General features: G+C 47.2%; 1 protein-coding gene across 4 annotated transcripts in view; it reads left to right on the top strand.

The window, feature by feature from the left end:
* Nucleotides 1-17,924, top strand: part of ATG7 (autophagy related 7) — a 228,897-nt gene that overhangs the window by 200,262 nt on the left and 10,711 nt on the right. The gene's annotated exons all lie outside the window — the stretch shown is intronic.

Genomic DNA, 17,924 nt, shown 5'->3' with positions numbered 1-17,924 from the left:
AAACTCCATGCTTCAAGGGGTTTTTATGAAGGATTCATCATGGAGGCATAACTGAGTCCCCCAAGGATGGCATGTGGGGCTAAGAGTCCCAAGCTTATATCATGATTTGGTCTCTCTGGGGACCAGCTGCCTTCCTGAAGCCATCACCTCATTAGAACACAAGATGCTCCTATCACCCAGGAAATGCCACAAGTTTTAGGAACACTAGCCAGGAGCCACAGACAGATACCAAAAAGCTATTCCTTTTTTGTTGGTGATATTTATCCATTTGTTTATGTGTTACATGTTTACTCAGTCATTCCTTTGGCCCAGACTCTGACTAGGTACTAAGAACACAGAGGAAAGAAAATTCTTGCCTTCATGGAGTTTCCAACCTGATCATCTCATTCATGTGTTTCCTTCCTTAATGAAGCAGTCAACTTCTATCCTCCACAACTGTTTTCTTCTTTAGATTCCCCCAGAACTTTCTAGGGCAAACAAGATGCCATTCAAGTTTCCATTTCTCCACAAAGCTTTCCCACACCAAGCGAGGCTCTGTATTTCAATTTCTCCAACATAAAATAAAGCCCACAGGGATCTAACTATATTTGCAAAGGTTCCTCAAGGGTTAAAGCAGAAAATTAAAAAAAAAGATTTTATACCTTTTAGGAAACATTTACCAGGTAGGTGACACTTTACTGTCAGTTCATTGGACTGGAGAAATCCTTGTTTTGTCTTTGGTTTATTTATTGTTTTTTAGTAACAGCTTTATTGAGATATAATTCACATATCACATAACCTACCCACCTAAAGTATACAACTGAACAGTTTTTAGTATTTTTTACAGAGTTATGCAAACATCACTGCAATCGATTTTAGAACATTTTCGTCATCCCAAAAAGAAATGCCCTACCTGGTGGCAGCCACTCAACTCTTCTTTGTTTTATCAATGCATCTCTGAGTATACACAATAGTTTTTTGCACTTAGTAAATTGTAAAATGCTATGCTGATATAGATGTGATTATTGCTGCTCTGTTTTCCAAATTTACAGGCAGAGTATGAGGTTCTATAACCTTGGGCTATAACCTTCACTCAGAAATCCTTGCCATGGTAGAATTTTGACTTTGTTTTTAAATTGCCAACTTATAAACAATAAGATTGTCAATAATGCCTCTGATTCTTTCTATTACATTTTTCAAATTGATTATTATTGGTATATAAGCAGAACTGTTGATTATTGTACATGGCCTATATGTCCAAGAACATTGTTGACTTACTAGTTTTCATAGTTTGTCTGAAACCCCTTTTATTTTTATTTACTTTTGAAGATTTTATTTTTAAGTAATCTCTACACCCAACGTGGGGCTCAAACTCACTAGCCCAAGATCAAGAGTTGCACACTCCATTGACTGAGCCAGAGGGGTGCCTCTGAAAATCCTTTCCAGTTTTTCTTGTAGACTGTCATATCTTTTTCAATTAACAATAGTCTGGGCTCTTCTTTTCCAGTTTGTGTATCTCCTTGCTTTTTCTTATTTTATTTCATTGGCTGAGGCTGCCAAAATCATGTTAAATCAAAACACTAAAAGCAGATTCCTTGAACTGTTCCTGACTTTACTGAGAATGCTTCTGAAGTTTTACCATTTTCATGATATTCACTGTAGATGTTATTAGTTTAAGGAATCTTCCTTTGTTACACATTTGATGTTTTGCTAAAATTGTGAATGTTATCTTCTCCTGATCTATTAAGGTGTTTAAACTTTTATCCTTTTATAAAAATGAGTAGAATGGTATATATTAAGTACTATCTGTATTTTGTTTGTTTAATGTTGAACTATCTTTGCATTCCTGAGATACTATCATTCTCCTCTACCTGTCCCCAAATAATTATCTTCTGTAATTAAGAATTTACATTCCTGGGAACTCCTGGGATATCAGTGACACTGGATTATTTTTCAGGTTGGGAAATGCCTCACATTTATCAGTGTGTATCAGGATTGGGTGGGAAGGAACACAGGCACTTGTTTGAGCTTGTTGGCACATTGTATAGACCCCACAGAGTGTAGGATCCCACAGAGTTTATTTGGGAAGCAAACATATCAAAGTTTGAGAAACTTGTTTCCTAGAAAGGACTTTGTCTGTATTAGAAACATAGACTACCTTCCTACTTTAAGACTTATTATCCTTATCTATGCAGAAATTCAAAGGGAGCTGATTTGCTATGTATCCTGTTTCCATGCCTATCAGTGTGAATCATTAAATCTTCCCCACTTTGCCTGCTGCTTGAAGATTACTCATGCAGTCATTTCTACTTCAGTCATGGGCTTACTATCTCCTTCACATTTGGGGGACCACGGAAATATATACAGCAAAGAAAATAAACACATTTATGAAGTAAGGTTCTGCTTATCATTCTAGTTTCAAAAGACAAGGTTTTCTATACTGAACCCTGTTTTCACCCCACAAGATTGTTGAGTCCATTTCAACCACCATCTATTGAGCTGCTATTAAAAAATCAGCAAGTGTCAGAACCTGCTCATGTATCCAGGTATATCAAAGTCACAATGGCCCATGCCTTAGAGAAGCGTAAATCATCTCTCCTGCCTTCAGAGAGCTTAGAGTCAGGCATGTATTATCACTAATATCTAGTGTGCCTGTGTTGTACCATTCACCATCAGAGACCTGGAGATGACCACAGTATGAAAGGCTGGTCTCTGACATTACAGTCTAATAACCTCGTGCCCAGTAGGAAGGACAATACAAAGTACACGTACGAAATGTTCAATAACAAAAGTCCAACTGACTCCATTTTAAAGATCTGATTGGCTTTATTGAATGATTCATGAATTGGGTAGCCTCCCATGTAGCAATTGAAAGGAGCTATATTATATTGCAGAAAAGGAAAGGTTTTTAAAGGCAGAGAGGGAGCAGAAAAAAAAAACTATTAGCAAAGAGTGCATTGTTTTAGGCAAGGATGCCCTCTTAAGGGGAACCGAAGGGGTCTATCAGCAGATTACCTCTTCATGCTGATTAAAGGTCACATTTAGGGGAAGGTTGTAACTGCACGTAGGTTGGGTCATAAGTCTTGGTTTGCTGACATGGGACTCAGCACAAGGGGCTCCATTTAAGATCTGCTGTTTCTTTTCAACAAAAGTTAAAAGCAACATTACAGGAGTAAGGTCACAATTGAAGGCCACACGGGAAGTCATGAATAGGATGTTGTTAAATCCCCGTCACTACATTAGTGGTCAGATTGTCAGTACCTGTCAAGAAAGGTGGGAGAAGGCTTTCTGCAGAGGGATAGGAATTGCGAACGTGGGCCTGGGGGACATTTTGGTGAGAAAAATATTGCCTGGAAAGCATAGTTGATGGCAGGGAGTGATACATGCAGGTGACAGCGGGACCCGTCCAGCATAGCTAGACAAGAGGCACGTGAACGGGATAGAAAGAAGGACTAGGAATTAAAAGCCCGAGGGTCATGTTCTGGGACAAAAGCCAGCCTGGGTGAGGACTTTGTATTTTCCCCTGAGAGCACCCGGGCACATATGGCTCTGCGACATTGTCACCTTCAGGCACTGGCTCTCTTCCCTGCTCTTTGCCCTGTTCCTGCCCTCGAGGGGACTGAGGGGAGAGAAGGAGGCTGCAGCCTTCTCTCTTCCTCGCTCCTCTTTAATTTGAAGGCAGTAGAGCAGGTGTGTCATTGGCATTTGTGGCCGTGCCTCCTGCTCTGGCTGGAAGGGTGGGTCAGAGGCAGGCCTGCAGCCGGCGTGGCCGGGCAGAGCTGTTGTAACATCCTCCCCACCTCAGCAGACGTGACTAAACACACCGTCTACTTTGAACAATTAATCCGTTTGTCAGAGCTGCTCCCAGGGCACAAGAGGCCTTGCAAGCAGAGACGTGTTCCCCACCGCAGCAGTCCTGGGTGCATGTCTCAGAGACTTCCTTCTGTTGAGTGCGTTGCTGGCCCATGTTGAACATGCTAAGATAAACTTTGCAGAAGTGCAACCTTTTGAATTTAAGGAGCCATGGTGACCTGGGCTATGTCTTGGCCCACAAGTTGCTTCCAGAACTCCTTTGGTTGGTTTTCTGTGAATTGGATGCTGAACTAGGAAGTGATGATTAGCTTTAGTTGAAATAGAAATGCCAGAAAAATCCCAATTCTTTCCAACTGGTATCCAACCTGGACCTCATCATGAAATGTGCCCCGTCATTAGCCTTCCCAACCTCTCTCCATTGGTGCCCCTCATTTAGCCATGATCTTTCTCTCTTCAATTCCCTGTACTTATTTGTTTTATTCTTTAAAATGAGGACTGCCTTCCTCCCTGTGGTGACCTGGTGACTGTTGCCTTCCCATAGGAGTGTGGAATAAGGGAAAGCCAGCTTCACCTCCCTTAGCCCACAGTGCTCTAAGCTAATAGGTTACAGGGAAGAGATGAAAACCCGGTTGTCCCAATCCAGGCCTGGCACCCGGGGGGTGGGGGAGAGGATGGTGTGCAGGGTCTCCAGCCAATGCTAGGGTCCTAGGGGAAACAGGAGGAAGAGTGTGAGGCTGGGGACCTGCTGTCCTGCTAGCCACCAGCTGGAGAGGTGGGAGGACCTGAGGACAGGAGGGGACCTCACTGTTTTTTCATGCTTGGCACTTACTTACCTCTCAGCCTCTGTGTACAACCTGCCTGGTAAGGCAAACATCTTACCCCCAGGGACACCCCGCCCCCTTGCACCAGGCCTTTGCCAGATGGCACTAAGAGTGTCACCCTTTTGTAATCATCCTGAAGCCCAAGAACAGTCACATGGTGTACAACTCTGTGTGTCACCTTTCACCCTGACTGCATAGCGTTTTGTTTCCTAAACAGCAAAAAGAGGCCTAATAATAATAGTCGTAAAAGCACCTAACATTTATTGAGTGTCTGTTGTATGCTACACAGTGTTCTAAATGCTTTGCAGGCATCCAATCAATCAATTTTAATTTAATCATCAAATTTAATTATTTTATTTTCTCCAGAAGCATCAGTTAGAAAGCGACAACTTGTTAAGACTTAGCAATGGAAAGATTGCATTTCATGCAGACAGATAGCTGAGTTCATCCCTAAGCCTCTGGCACTAGGTGCCTTGCAGGCCTGTAGACACTGGTGGGGGGGCCGTCTGGCCCTCAGGGTGCTTGAGATTCAAACTAATGAGAAGACAATTTGTGTGATGTGGCTTATTCTCTTATTCCTTCATTGCACAAGCATTTGCTGAGGCTGTTACTTATTGACGTGTGGTTTATAATTTATCGAGCAGTTACTGGCTCTCAGTGAGATGCTGCAGGCACAGAGCTTAGACGCAGCCGCTGGCCTGGAGTGCATCGTCTGCAGTTGGCAAACCACAGGTGCCCTGTGCTGGGCGCCCAAGAGAGGAGGAGGGCAGAGGGCTGGGTGTGGAAGGATGAGTCGGAGGGACCAAGAGGGAGACAGAACTGGTGGTTAAGAACGCAGGTCTCCCTCCCAAAGTCAGAGATCATACCATCTCCCTGTAGGGTGACGACAGACACAGGTAACATAGGAATGGTGTTTACCACAGTGTCAGTAGGCCGGAAAAATGAGCTTCATTGTTATTAGAGCAAAAGGGCTCCAACAGAGGGCCTGAATTGTATTTATTCGTCTGTATGCCATGCCCTAGCCTACCAGCTGGGTACCCGAGTGCTAAGCCGGAGGGTTTCCCAGGAGGGTGGGGGAGAGGTGCAGGCCCCAGCCTGAGAGCGGAGGGCTGGAAGAAGGGCCCCGAGGCAGGAAAAGCCTGGAGGGGAGCCTTTGTGCAGAGCTGAGAGGGAGAGTGTGGGCTCAGAGCTCTGCACCCCAGGAGCCGGTGGCCTCGAGCCCCTCTCCTCCCAGTGCTGTCTGGAGGCATGATCTGCCTGGAGTGGTCTCTTTCCTGGTGGCCACACTGGGCTGTTGTCCCCCAGCCCCACTCTTCCAGCCCCTTTCATCATCCGGTGCATGTGCATTTAAACTGAGCAGGACCCATGCCAACGAAAACAAAGAAAATGATCTCTTAGCGGTTATTTATATTATAAACCTCCTCTGGAGTGACTTTTTTCCCAGTTCAGCTTGCAATAATTTATTAGGAAAGATAAAGTGATTTTTAAGTGTGATTTTAAAGAGCTAAGCCCATCCCGAGCTCGCTCTGTGTTATTCTTCTGCTTGGGTTTAATGTTATTCCCCATGTGAACTTTCATTTACCTCCTTCTCCGGGTAGTTTGGAGCCCCCGAGAGAAGTCCCATTCTGTGCAAATAGTCACCCGTTACATAAATACTTTAGAGCAGAAACACTGTTCTGAAAAGACTGAAAACTGTCTGAGAAGAGAGGAGATGGGAAGGAATACACGGAGTTGGTTCTTTAAGAATTTTAGTTTTTGAGGGGCGCCTGGGTGGCTCAGTCGGTTAGGCCTCCGACTTCGGCTCAGGTCAGATCTCACGTTCGTGGGTTCGAGCCTCACGTCGGGCTCTGTGCTGACAGCTAGCTCAGAGCCTGGAGCCTGCTTCCGGTTCTGTGTCTCCTTCTCTCTCTGCCCCTCCCCCTCTCATGCTCTGTCTCTCTATGTATCAAAAATAAATAAAACATTTAAAAAAAAAAGAATTTTAGTTTTTGAAGCCACGGTTGTTCGTTTGTTCTTTGTTAGAGCAGAGCGCACCCTTCTGAACTTAATGCCTGCTGTTTATCCAAACCAAGAAAAAAATGAAAGAAACTAGAAGCAGGAAACACAGAATTGCTTATAAAGTGGATTTTTAAAAATCTATGAAGACATTGCACTGCCCTTCGTTTCTGCTCTTAAAATGTTAAGCTCTTTCAAAGTTTTGGCCATTTTGAAAAACTTGCAGTGTATCTTCAGGGCCAGGTTTCTCTCCATCAGAAATGTATAGCCGCAAAGGAAAACTCCAGAATTAGGGTGCCTCTGAGCAGTCTGGGCTGGAAAAGTACTGACCAGAAGGAAGCCTCAGGCTAGGGCCCTGCGGCTCCAGGCCTCCTCCTCCTTCCTGGGGAGAAGCTGCACGTTCCGTAGGGTTCGCTCGGCTGTCCGCCTGCCAGGCCCTGTGTCATCCTCACCTGTGGCTAAAGATGTTCAGTCTGAACAAGACGGAAGTTGGGATCCTAACAGTGCATAGTGAAAAGCTTCTAGAGTCTTAACCACTGCACCCTTCTGCTGTAAGTTGGACATCACTGATTCCATGGCCGCGGGCAAATGTTCTGCCCCAGCTTCTATATTTAGGTGTGGGCATGACAGTGCCAAGGTAAAGAAAGGCACGGCTGCTGTCACCTCAGCATGCGTTTGGTCTTGGAACAGAGGCTCTGTGTTTCCCTGGGGGTTAGGCACTCTCACGGAGGCAAAGGCCTGTGCCTTCCAAACTGCCCAAAGCTCAGGCAGTTTGGAAGGCAGCAGAGCCCTTCCTGAATGACTGCCCTTCATGCTGGGTGGCTACGTGCTGCCAGGCAGGGACCGGGCACTGTGGTTTCCTATTTGCTGTGCTGTCCTTACGGGAGCTGCTGAGCACTCCTAGTTAGCAGGCCATGCAGTCAAGCCCTGCGTGACCCAGCCGTGCCCAGTGGACCATCGGCTCTCAAAAGCAGATGTTCTTCAACCCACAGAGGGGAGCTCTCTCCTGGCTCGGTCTTCTGTATTGAAGAGCACCTCGGGGACAGAGCCCGGTCGCTGCCTGCCATCACATACCTGGCTGCCTTGGGATCTCCTTAGTGTCACTCACATCCACGGTGGCTCAGCTCAAGCAACCTGGCCCTTGATTCAGCAAGCTTTAGCCAACCGGCAGCCCGCATGCTTCTACCAGTTTTGGACTCCTGCCCCAAAAGTCTACCTTGCCTATCCTTTCCTGACTTCCTGACAGGGGCCTCTATTCCAGCTGCCTCTTCTGGAACCTTCTCACCCAGTGTCTTTGTTTCCCTGTATCATTCAGTTCTGCTCCCACTTCACACCCTCATTCCCTTGTGGATCACAGAAGCCTTCTGTAAAGGGCAGAATGGTTTCTTCCTTGCTTGGAGGCCTCCCTCTTGGCCATGCTGGCATTCCTTCAAGACTGTTCCATCCTTCAAATTCTAGACCCAGATCATCCCATGTGGAGCCTTAGCTTAGTTTCCAGCCCTCTGCTCCCTCTAGCTTGGGCCACTCCCCTGGGCTTATCTATCAGAAGCCCTGTCTAATGTTATCCAAGGTGTGCCTTCTCTCTTTCTGGGCAGGACAGGAGGCGTCCCCTGTTACTGCTCTTTGTGTCCCTTGGGACACCTACCACGGTACCCAGGCCCTAGCATGGAACCCTGGCTGGATCTGCCCCTCCCAGAGCAGATAGAGGAACATGTGCGTAACAAGAGGAGGTTCAGAGCATCTCCTCCTTGGGGAGGCCTGGATGGGGGGGGCCTTCGGAGATGACGGCTGTACCCAATGGGAGGACCAGCTCTTTGGGTGGATGTGGCACTTGAGGTCTAGGTTCCCTCTGAATAGGACTTGGCCCTATCAGTTTTCAAGTATCCAGGTCCAGCCTTTGACACAGAGGTTGGGGGAGCCCAGAATGAGACCGGGCTCTGCTTCCTGGGAGAGCTGCCTCCCAGAGCCCTATGGAACCCATCCACCCCAGACTAGGGCTCCCACTGGTCTTGTATCCCCACTCTCATGGTAAAACACATCAGTCCTTTTTATGGAGCTTCTGTTGAGCCCACAGAAATTGAACCCCAAAGCTTATCATCTTCAGAGGGGGAAAAGTTCCATATGGGATGGACAGAACCCTCTCCCATCCCACTGTCAGGCCTGGCCTCGGGCTGGGCCTCCATTCATGGGTTCAGGATGGGGCCTCACACCTGGACAGTGGGGAGGAGAGATTTCCCCTCTCTGAGAGCAGGTCAGGACCAACCAAGCCAGTAAGGGGAGTTTGGAAGGCCTGCCCCAGGGCCCACAGGAGCAGGACTGGGGCAGAACGGAGAGCCTTCAGTGGGCTTGAAATAGCTCATTAGGGACAAATTAGGTAGCAAAAGCACCCTAAACTACCAGGGTGGTCCTTAGCTCTCCTGGGTCAGAGCCTCAGGCTTGGGCCAGGTCCACGCCTGTAGGAATAGAGGCGACAGCGTCCCCTCTCCACGGACCCCCCCCCCAATTCGGAGCTCACGCACACAGAAGTTTACTCTGAAAACAAGGGTAGCAGCTTCAAAGGAACGGAAGCATCCTCTTTAGGTGTGCATGAAACTCCGCACTTTCCTTGGGAAACGCAAGTTTTGGCTTTCTTCCTCTACACTTCCGGTGAAGATCCTGGGAAGGCACTGACCTATCCGGAAACCTAGGCTACCTGGGCAGGACGGAACAAAAGGAGTCTGTGATGATGGTGCTGCTGATGGAAAGGGTGGGCACGCTTCCTCGAGCCCACGGCGGGAGGAGGAGCTGAGTGGGCCAGCTGAGGGCTGCCCTCACTAAGGACAGTCCTTAAGGACATTTCTTTTGCTACCTAATTTGTCCCTAATGAGCTATTTCAAGCCCACTGAAGGCTCTCCGTTCTGCCCCAGTCCTGCTCCTGTGGGCCCTGGGGCAGCCCTTCCAAACTACCCTTACTGGCTCGGCTGGCCCTGACCTGCTCTGCTTATGACCTTGCTGAGGCCATGTACCCTCTCTAAGCCTTGGTTTCCCCTTTTGTAATGGTGGGCACTGAACTTGACACATGTAAGGTCATTTCTAGCTCTGACATTGTAGGATTCTGACCATAGGTGTTTACGAATATGCTGATTATCCCTCAAAAGTATACTTCAGATACGCACACTGCTCTCTGTTTCTCCTGGCACTGACCATGATCATGTCACTTCTTGCTTAAGTTCAGTGGCATAGAATAAACTCAGAGTCTTTACCATGGACCCTCTAATGGCAGATTTCCCGTGCCTCTGCCGAGGGCTTTTCCCACTGCTGCTGCGGGACTGCTGTGAGCCTCCTCTGAAGCATGCCCCGCCCCCTCCGGCCTGCAGCGCTTGCACCTGCTCTTGCCCCACCTCAAGCCACCCTCCCTCTGCCCCTTGATGGGTTGGCTCCTTCCCATCTTTCAGATCTCAGCTTAAATGTCACCACCAAGAGGCCCGACTCAAAATCCCTGTCTAAAGTAAGCACTCCTCTGTTATTCCACCTCTCGTTCCGTGTTTATTTTCCATCATGGTCCTTTAATGTCTTGGAGCCATTTTCCTGGATCTGGTTATGTGTTAGTCTCTTGTTGGCGTGCACTAGAATGTGGGCTTCACAGCAGTGGGGACCTCCAAGGCTGAGGGCTTTCCTTATCTGTCCCCATCACTACTGAACACTCAGAGCCTCGCACAGTGCCTGCTGCACAGCAGGTGCTCCATAAATGTTTGTTGAATGGACGCACAGTTGAATGGATGGATACCCCTGTGCAAAGAGCTCCCATTTTTCCTCCTGACTGCTCAGGCCCCATTCTCTCTCCAGGATCTGGATGTAGCAAAAAGGAGATTTTTAAAGCAAACCGAAGGTCCATTAGAAAGCTCTCAGTCAGTAGCCAAGTGGTGTTTTTACCTCCCACTCTGCTGTTTGCGCCTGCAGCCTTACACAGGTGAACCAGATTCTGTTCATATTATTTCCTAAGGACCTGCTCAGTGCTGGGTTCCGGGTTAGTGCTTTCCAGTCACTATTTTATTTACCCTTGCTGACCTTTGTGAGGTTGATGATAGAGGCCAGGTCTCAGAGATTAAGTAAAGTTGCCTAAGATCGCAGAGCTAAGAAGTGGTAGAGCCTTGCTGCACGTCTGGTGCTATTTCCTTCATGCCTCCTGCCACTGAGCCAAGCTGTGGCTCTGAACATGGCAGGAACCCAGAAATGGTGGGGCCAGGACGGGCATTGTGTGTGACTTCAGCGGCCTTTATTGACCACCTAGCTGGGAGTAACCTGTGGCCCAGGACTGGCATCCCTGAGTGTCATGGGAGTCTGAGGTAAGGTCTTGGCATTTCCAGAGACCTAGTGTCATCGAGAGCATGGGGGTTGTGTTAGGATTAGTCATAAATGAATACCTAGGGGATGGGCTGGGTGATACTGGCCAAGCAGTGGCCTGTCAGCTGCTTCAGGACCTTCAGCTGCTTTCTGACAGCACAGCCTGCTGCCTGCCCTTCAGAGAATAGTTCTGTTGGTAGGACACTCACAGGGGGCCTCAAAATAGGCGTGTTTGCCGGAAACTGCAGTGGAGAACACAAGACCTGGAGCCAGACAGTCCAGGGTTCGAATCTCAGCTCTGCTGTTTACAAGCTGTGTGAACCTGGCTGAGGCATCTGCCCTCTTTCAGTCCTATTTGAATATGGCATGGAATCAGCACTTGATAATTCTTGTGCCCGAGTGAGTGGTTGCGTGAAGGGATCCCCATCTAAGATGCCTTCATCCTAAAGGGACAACAGAAAAGAGGAAGTAGCTTCATGTTATTTTCATCATGAAGAACTTTAATGGGGCTGTTATATGGGATCAATTACAACTTCAAGAAGCTTATCAAAAAACATTAATGATATGAACAGGGATTTTTTTTTTCTTCAGATTGTAAAGTTGTGTGTTCAGTAATTTTAAACAGATAACAGCACACACTCATGTGTCTACCCTGACAGGTACTATCCTGAACACTTTATATTTCCTTGCATTGTCACAACAGCCCGTAAGGAAGATACAGTTTTGGCTTTGTTTTTCAGATGAGAAGAATGGAGGCACAGAGAGATTAAGTGAGTTGCCCGAGGTCACACAGCCAGCAAGTCAGTGGCAGAGCAGGGACACAGTCCGGGAAGTCTGACGTCAGAGGCAGAGAAGCTCTTAGCTCCTGGGCTAAGTGATCTGGTGTTGTTTGGAGACCACAGGGGAATCCGGTGCAGGATGCAGGGTAAGAGAAGGGATGCCATTTAGCTGAGGACACCAGGGAACGCTGGGTCGTAATGAGACTTCGAGATAAAATGTTTGGGAGACAGGGTAGAAATGGGATCTGCCTTTAGGATTGCTTGCCCTATGCCATTTTAGAAAGGACAGTATTCCTCTTCTATATTTTTGGAAACTATTATAATTACGTATTTGTGTCCTGTGAACACTCCCTTTTTTAGGTACGTTTCTTTTTTCTTTTTTTTTTTTTTGCTGAATTTTTTAAAAGATCAAATTTATTGGGGGTGTAATTCACATGCAATAAAATGAATGTAAATGTGTACATTTCTATGAATTTTGACAAGCTTATTTAAACACCTGTGTGTAACCACCACCACAAGCAAAATAGGGACAATTTCTATCACCCCAAAAGGTAAAGATTTCCCTGCGACCCTGCACCATCCAGTCACACCCAGCCCCAGGCCACCAAGCATCTGCTTTCCGTCATTACAAGATTCCATTTGTATTTTCTAGGGTTCTCTACAAATGGAACTGTATTTTTTATTTTTTATTTTTAAAATTTATTTTTGTCAAGACACAGTTCACGTCCAACATTGTGTAAGTTTCAGGGACGTGGTGTCGATCTGATACCTGTATAGCAGCACGATCACCACGTCAGTGTGGGCTAACCCTCTGCGAGTCACAGTGACTTCTTTCTTATGGTGCGAAAAATTAAGATCTAGTCTCGTAGCAGCCTTGATATATGCAGTAGTGTTGTGGCTCTAATCGCTGTGCTGTGCATTAGATCTCTGAGATCTAATGATCTACAGGTTGCAGGTTTGTACCATTAAACCACATTTCCCCAGTTCTCTCATCCCCCCAGATCCCGGTAACCACCATTCTACTCTCCGTTGATGGGTTCGGCTCTTTTAGATTCTACGTATCCGGTATCACCAAGCACTTGTGTTTCTCTGATTTATCTCACTTAGAATAATGCCCTCAAGCTCCATCCTTGTTGTCACAGATGGAAGGATTTCCTTTTTCTCATGGCTGAATAATAATTTGTGTTTATGTAACACATCTTCTTTATCCATTCCTCTGTTGACGGACACTTAGATTGTTTCTATAGCTTGGCTATTGTGAATGATGTCACTGGGGACATGGGGGTGAGTGCATCAGTCTCTCTGATGTCATGTTTTCGTGTCCTTTGGCTACATACCCAGGAGTGGAATTGCTGTGATCCTTTGGTGATTCTATTTTTAATTTTTAAAGGAGTCTTCATACATTTTCCATAGTGGCCGAACCATTTCCCACCAGCACTGTAGAAGGGTTCCCTTTCTTCTACATCCTCACCAACACTTCCTACCTTCCTGACAGTAGTTGTCCTTACAGGGGTGAGGTGATACCTCATTGTAGTTCCAGTTCGAATTTACCTTATGGTTAGTGATACCGAACACCCCTTTATGGACCTGTTAGCCTTTTGGTGTCTTCTTTGGAAAAATATCTACTGTTCCTCTGTCCATTTTGTCATCAGATTATTTATTTTCTTTTTTTGTTATTGATTTGTAGGAGTTCTTTATTTCATTTGGATATTAGCCTCTTAGTTGATGCATGGTTTGCAGATATTTTCTCCCATTCCATAGGTTACCTTTTCATTTTATGGGGAGGTGGTGGGGGTGGTCTGTTTTGGTGATTTTGCCATGCAGAAGCTTTCTGGTCCCACTTGTTGAATTTTGCTTTTGCTGCTTTTCATGTCATGTTTAAAAAAAATTATTGCCAGGGTGCCTGGGTGGCTCAGTCAGTTAACCTTCCAAATTCAGCTCAGGTCACGATCTTACAGTTTGTGGGTTCAAACCCTCCATCAGGCTCTGTGCTGACAGCTCAGAGCCTGGAGCCTGCTTCCGATTCTGTCTCCCTCTCTCTCTGCCTGCCTCTTTCTCTCTTTCTCTCTGGAAAATAAATAAAAATATTTAAAAGTTTAAAAGAAAATCATTGCCAAGACCAATATCAAGGAGCTTCTTTCCTATGTTTTCTTGCAGGAGTTTTACTGTGGGAGGTCTTGTGTTGGAGTGTTTAATCCACTTCAAGTTAAGTTTTGTTAGCCGTATCTCACAGGGGTCCAGCTTCACTGTTTAGCATGTGATGATCTAGTTTCCTCAGCACTGTTTGTTGAAGAAACTTCCTTTTCCCAAGTGTTCTAGGCACCCTTGGCAAAAATCAGTTGATTGTAAAAATGGAGGTTTACGCCTGGGTTCTCAGTTCTGTTCTATTGGTCTAGGTATCTTTTTTATGCCAGTACCATACTGTTTTAATTACTGTAGTTTTGTAATCTAATTTGAGATCAGGAAGTATGGTGTTGGGGCACCTGCTGGCTCATTTGAAAGAGCATGCAGCTCTTGATCTCAGGCTCAAGCCCCACATGAGGTATAGAGATTATTTAAATAAATATATGATGTCTCCCGCTCTGTTCTTCTTTCTCAGGATTGTTTCGACCATTTGGGGGCTTTTGAGGTTCCATACACATTTTAGGATTATTTCTTTGAATCCTATGTTAAGTCCTATTTTGTCTGGCGTCTTTGGGTCAGCATATATTGTTGCAAACCAACTCCTGAGACACAACAACAGGGTTGTTGTGTCTCAGGAGTTGGTCCCCTTTTACTGCCGAACAGTATCCTCTTTTATGAATATTCCATCATTGTCTCCTCCCTCACTTACTGATGAGTATTGAGATTGTTTCCACCTTCCGACTGTTGTAAATGAAGCTCCAACATGTGTTTGCGTACAAGTGTTTGTGTGGACATGTATTTTCATTTCTTTTAAGTGATTACCTAGGACTGACTGCAGCTGCTGGGTTTTAATGGAAGAATGTATTTGACGTCTTAAGAAACCATCAAACTGGTTTGCGAAGTCGCCGTACCACGTGCCGCCGCCACCCGCGGCGCCTGCGCGTTCTGGCTGCTCCGAGCCCTGGTCAGCACTCCGAGCCCGCGGTCTTCCCCTGGCGCCAGTTGGCTAGGTTTATGGCAGTAGCATGTGGTTTTTATGGCAGTCCTCTGGTGACCGAGGTTGCCTGCCCTCTGTTGTCTTTCTGTGACATCTCTTTCAAACCTTTTGCCACAGATTGCATGGGGTTATGTATCTTCTTATTGGGTTGTAAGAGTTCTTTATATTTTCTGGACATAGTTCCTTTTTCCAACATATGCACTGCATATATATTCTCCATATCTTTGGCTTGCCTTTTCATTTGCTTAATGTCTTTAAGAAAGAAAAAGTTCTGATTATTTAACAAAGTCAACTTTATTCATTTTTTTATGGTTCATACTTTTAGTACCTTAAGAATTCTTTGCCTGCCCCAGAGTCTCATTAATTTTTTTTGTTCTTCTTTTTTCCACAAGTCTTCTACTTTCAGCTTTTACATATATGTCCATGTTTTATTTCAAGTTAATTTCCGTGCATGGCTTGAAGTAAGCGTGGAGGTCTGTTTTCCTTCACATGGATATCTGATTATGCCCGCATCATTTGTGGGAAGGACTCTCTTTCCCTTAGCGAATTGCTGTGGCACCTTTGTTGGAAGTCAGTCGACCCTGTCTACACGTGGGTCTATTTCTGCTTCTCTCCTTTCTTCCTCTTCAGTGCTGCCCGTCTGATTCCTGCAGCTTTATCCAAGGTCAGGGATCAGTGTCTGTGTCCCCCCCCCCCCCCCCCCCGTGTTCTCCTTTGTGCAAGGATACCAGACATTGTCTTGACTGTGTGCCGGGGACTGAATCAGGACCCTCTCGTGATACCGCAGGTCACCCGCCTTGGTATTAAAGTTTCAGAATGCTCTCTTACCAAGTGAAGTCTCTATGTCCCGCACACACCTCACTCTACAGCTCTGAGCCCTCCCGCTTTTCTCCTTTCCCTTCTCCCTCTCGTATTGACCCCAAAAGCCCTTTGAGGAAGAGAACAAAGATGCCAAAGTGTCCGCCTTTGTACAGGGGCACTTTTCAGAAAGTTTTCTAAGGCACTGCAAAGAAGAACTACATAATGGAAACCATTTTGCAGCCTCCAGCACGGCCATTTATCTCAATAACCATTTCATTTAAAATGTGGGCCAAACATATAAATCATATCTTGAAAGAAAGTATGTTGGTACCACGGAAATTGCCCTGTATTCTTACCACCTAATTTGAAAAATGTGTTTTGAAGCAGGGAAGAAAGCAAACAAGCCTGGGGCCTGGCCGCCCTTCTCCCCCCCACCGCCCCCTTCCTTCCCTCTGTCCCCAAAATAAATCCGCACCGCTCCCCAAACTGAGTAGAGAAGCTCAAGCACGTAACACACACCCTGCTGTTAGTCGTTCTCTGGGCCCGCTGCTGCTATTCTGGGGCTTTCTGCCTTTGAAACTCACTTGGTAATGAGGAGGTGAGAGCCCAGAACGCAGGCCGCTCCCCACAGTCCTCGGACTCAGCTGACCCCTCTCAGGCCTCAGTGCACCCTTGTGCAATAAACCCTCATTAGAGCACTCAGATATTGGTGCTCATTTAAGGACATGTCCAGAGGGAGGATGCTAAATATAGCAGGGTCTGGAGGCCCGGTTCCAGACTCATGAGATGGGGAGACGAGCGGCAGCCTGTGCCGGGGGCTGGGAATTACAGGGTCTCCCGTGGAAAGTTCTCCAAGGAGTCCATGGTCAAAATGGCAGCATCAGCTCCCAGGCCCAAGTTTCCTTATATTGCTTCCTGTGGGGGAGAGCAGGAGGTAACAGGTGGTGGGGTGCCTCTGCTCCGTGGGCGGCCAGGCACTCCCATCGCCGGTGCGCTGGCTCCCAGGGTCCCCGCGGGATGGCAGCACCCTCACCCCCACCCAGCTCTGTACCACATCTTCTGATCCCAAAAGAGGCAAGTGAGCATCATCGAAAAATCTAAAATAAAGAATAAAATTGGCACCTGTCTCTCCATCACTTGGAAGTTATCATTCTATTTTGCTTTTTCCTTCTACCTTTTTTTTTTAAACCATGGGTGTCAGGGACTGGGGCACATGGTTTTGTTTTCTCTTTTAACATATACGTTTCTGACAGTTTTCTCAAATCATCAGAACTTACTTGAAAGCGTGTTAAATGCCTGCACACTACTCATCCTATACATAGGCCAGGCTCTCCCGCTCAGTCTCCCCTGTTGTGAGGTCAGGGATCCCAGTTTCTCTCTTCTGCCCCGGGGGATGGCTTGAGACTACCGTCCCCCGTGAGTCATACCTTCTCCCTCTGCATCCCTCTGTTCTGGCCGTGGAGGCCCACTTGGCCCCTGGTGGGAAGGTGGAAACAAGCAGCCCTTCCTCAGGGGGATGGGCACAGAGCCTCCCTGCCACCCACTGGGTATTGTCCTCTGAGGTCTGCCTCTGCCAGCATGGAGGGGAGCCACAGTCTCGACCTTGTTCACTATTCTTCCTCCCGCCGTCCAGTAGCTGCTCTTCGCAGCCTGTTCTCCTCTCCTTTCCTCCCGCGCTTCAGGATGACCACCTTCTGGCACTGCCCTCCCCCCCCCAGGGCACCCTGTGCTTCTTGGGTGTTTCAGGTGTAAGCTGAGTTCTCTCAGTCCCCAGGCCAGAGAACTTCGGAACTGCCGAGTGCCTCCCCAGCACTTCTGAGTGTGGGCCCGGTGCGCTGGCCTTTTTGTCTGGATCTAGGTTCTGAGGTCAGAGGCCATTTGCTTCAGACCCCCTCTGTGGGAACCACAGGGGAGGGCCGGGGACGGAGGCCCCTTGAAGGTAGCGTACAAGCCGCATGTGTGCCCAGGCCCAGGCCCTGCTTCCTCCCTGTGTGCCTTTGATCAGTTGTGCAGCCAGACAGAGGCACCATCCCCGCCCCATGGCCGGGGGAGAGGCACCCCAGCCTGCCGGCCCGGCCCTGAAGCATTTCCTTTCTCCTGTGCCTTCCCTCGCCATTGGCTGCCCACCCCCCGCCTCCGTGCTTTGTAGAAGTCATTATCTAAATCTTACCAGTGGACTTGGCCACAACTTTTTCTTTCTAGTAAAACCTTAACCTTGTTCTGGAACCCCTGGAGCAGTGGGTCATAGGGCAGGGCACACTGGGTCCCTGTGTTGGCACCAGCGGGGGTGGA

Source organism: Suricata suricatta, chromosome 12 (assembly GCF_006229205.1).
Source record: "Suricata suricatta isolate VVHF042 chromosome 12, meerkat_22Aug2017_6uvM2_HiC, whole genome shotgun sequence".
Classification (NCBI taxonomy): Eukaryota; Metazoa; Chordata; class Mammalia; order Carnivora; family Herpestidae; genus Suricata; species Suricata suricatta.
Note: the sequence above shows the minus strand (reverse complement) of the source record. Positions and strands in the feature narration are given on the sequence as shown.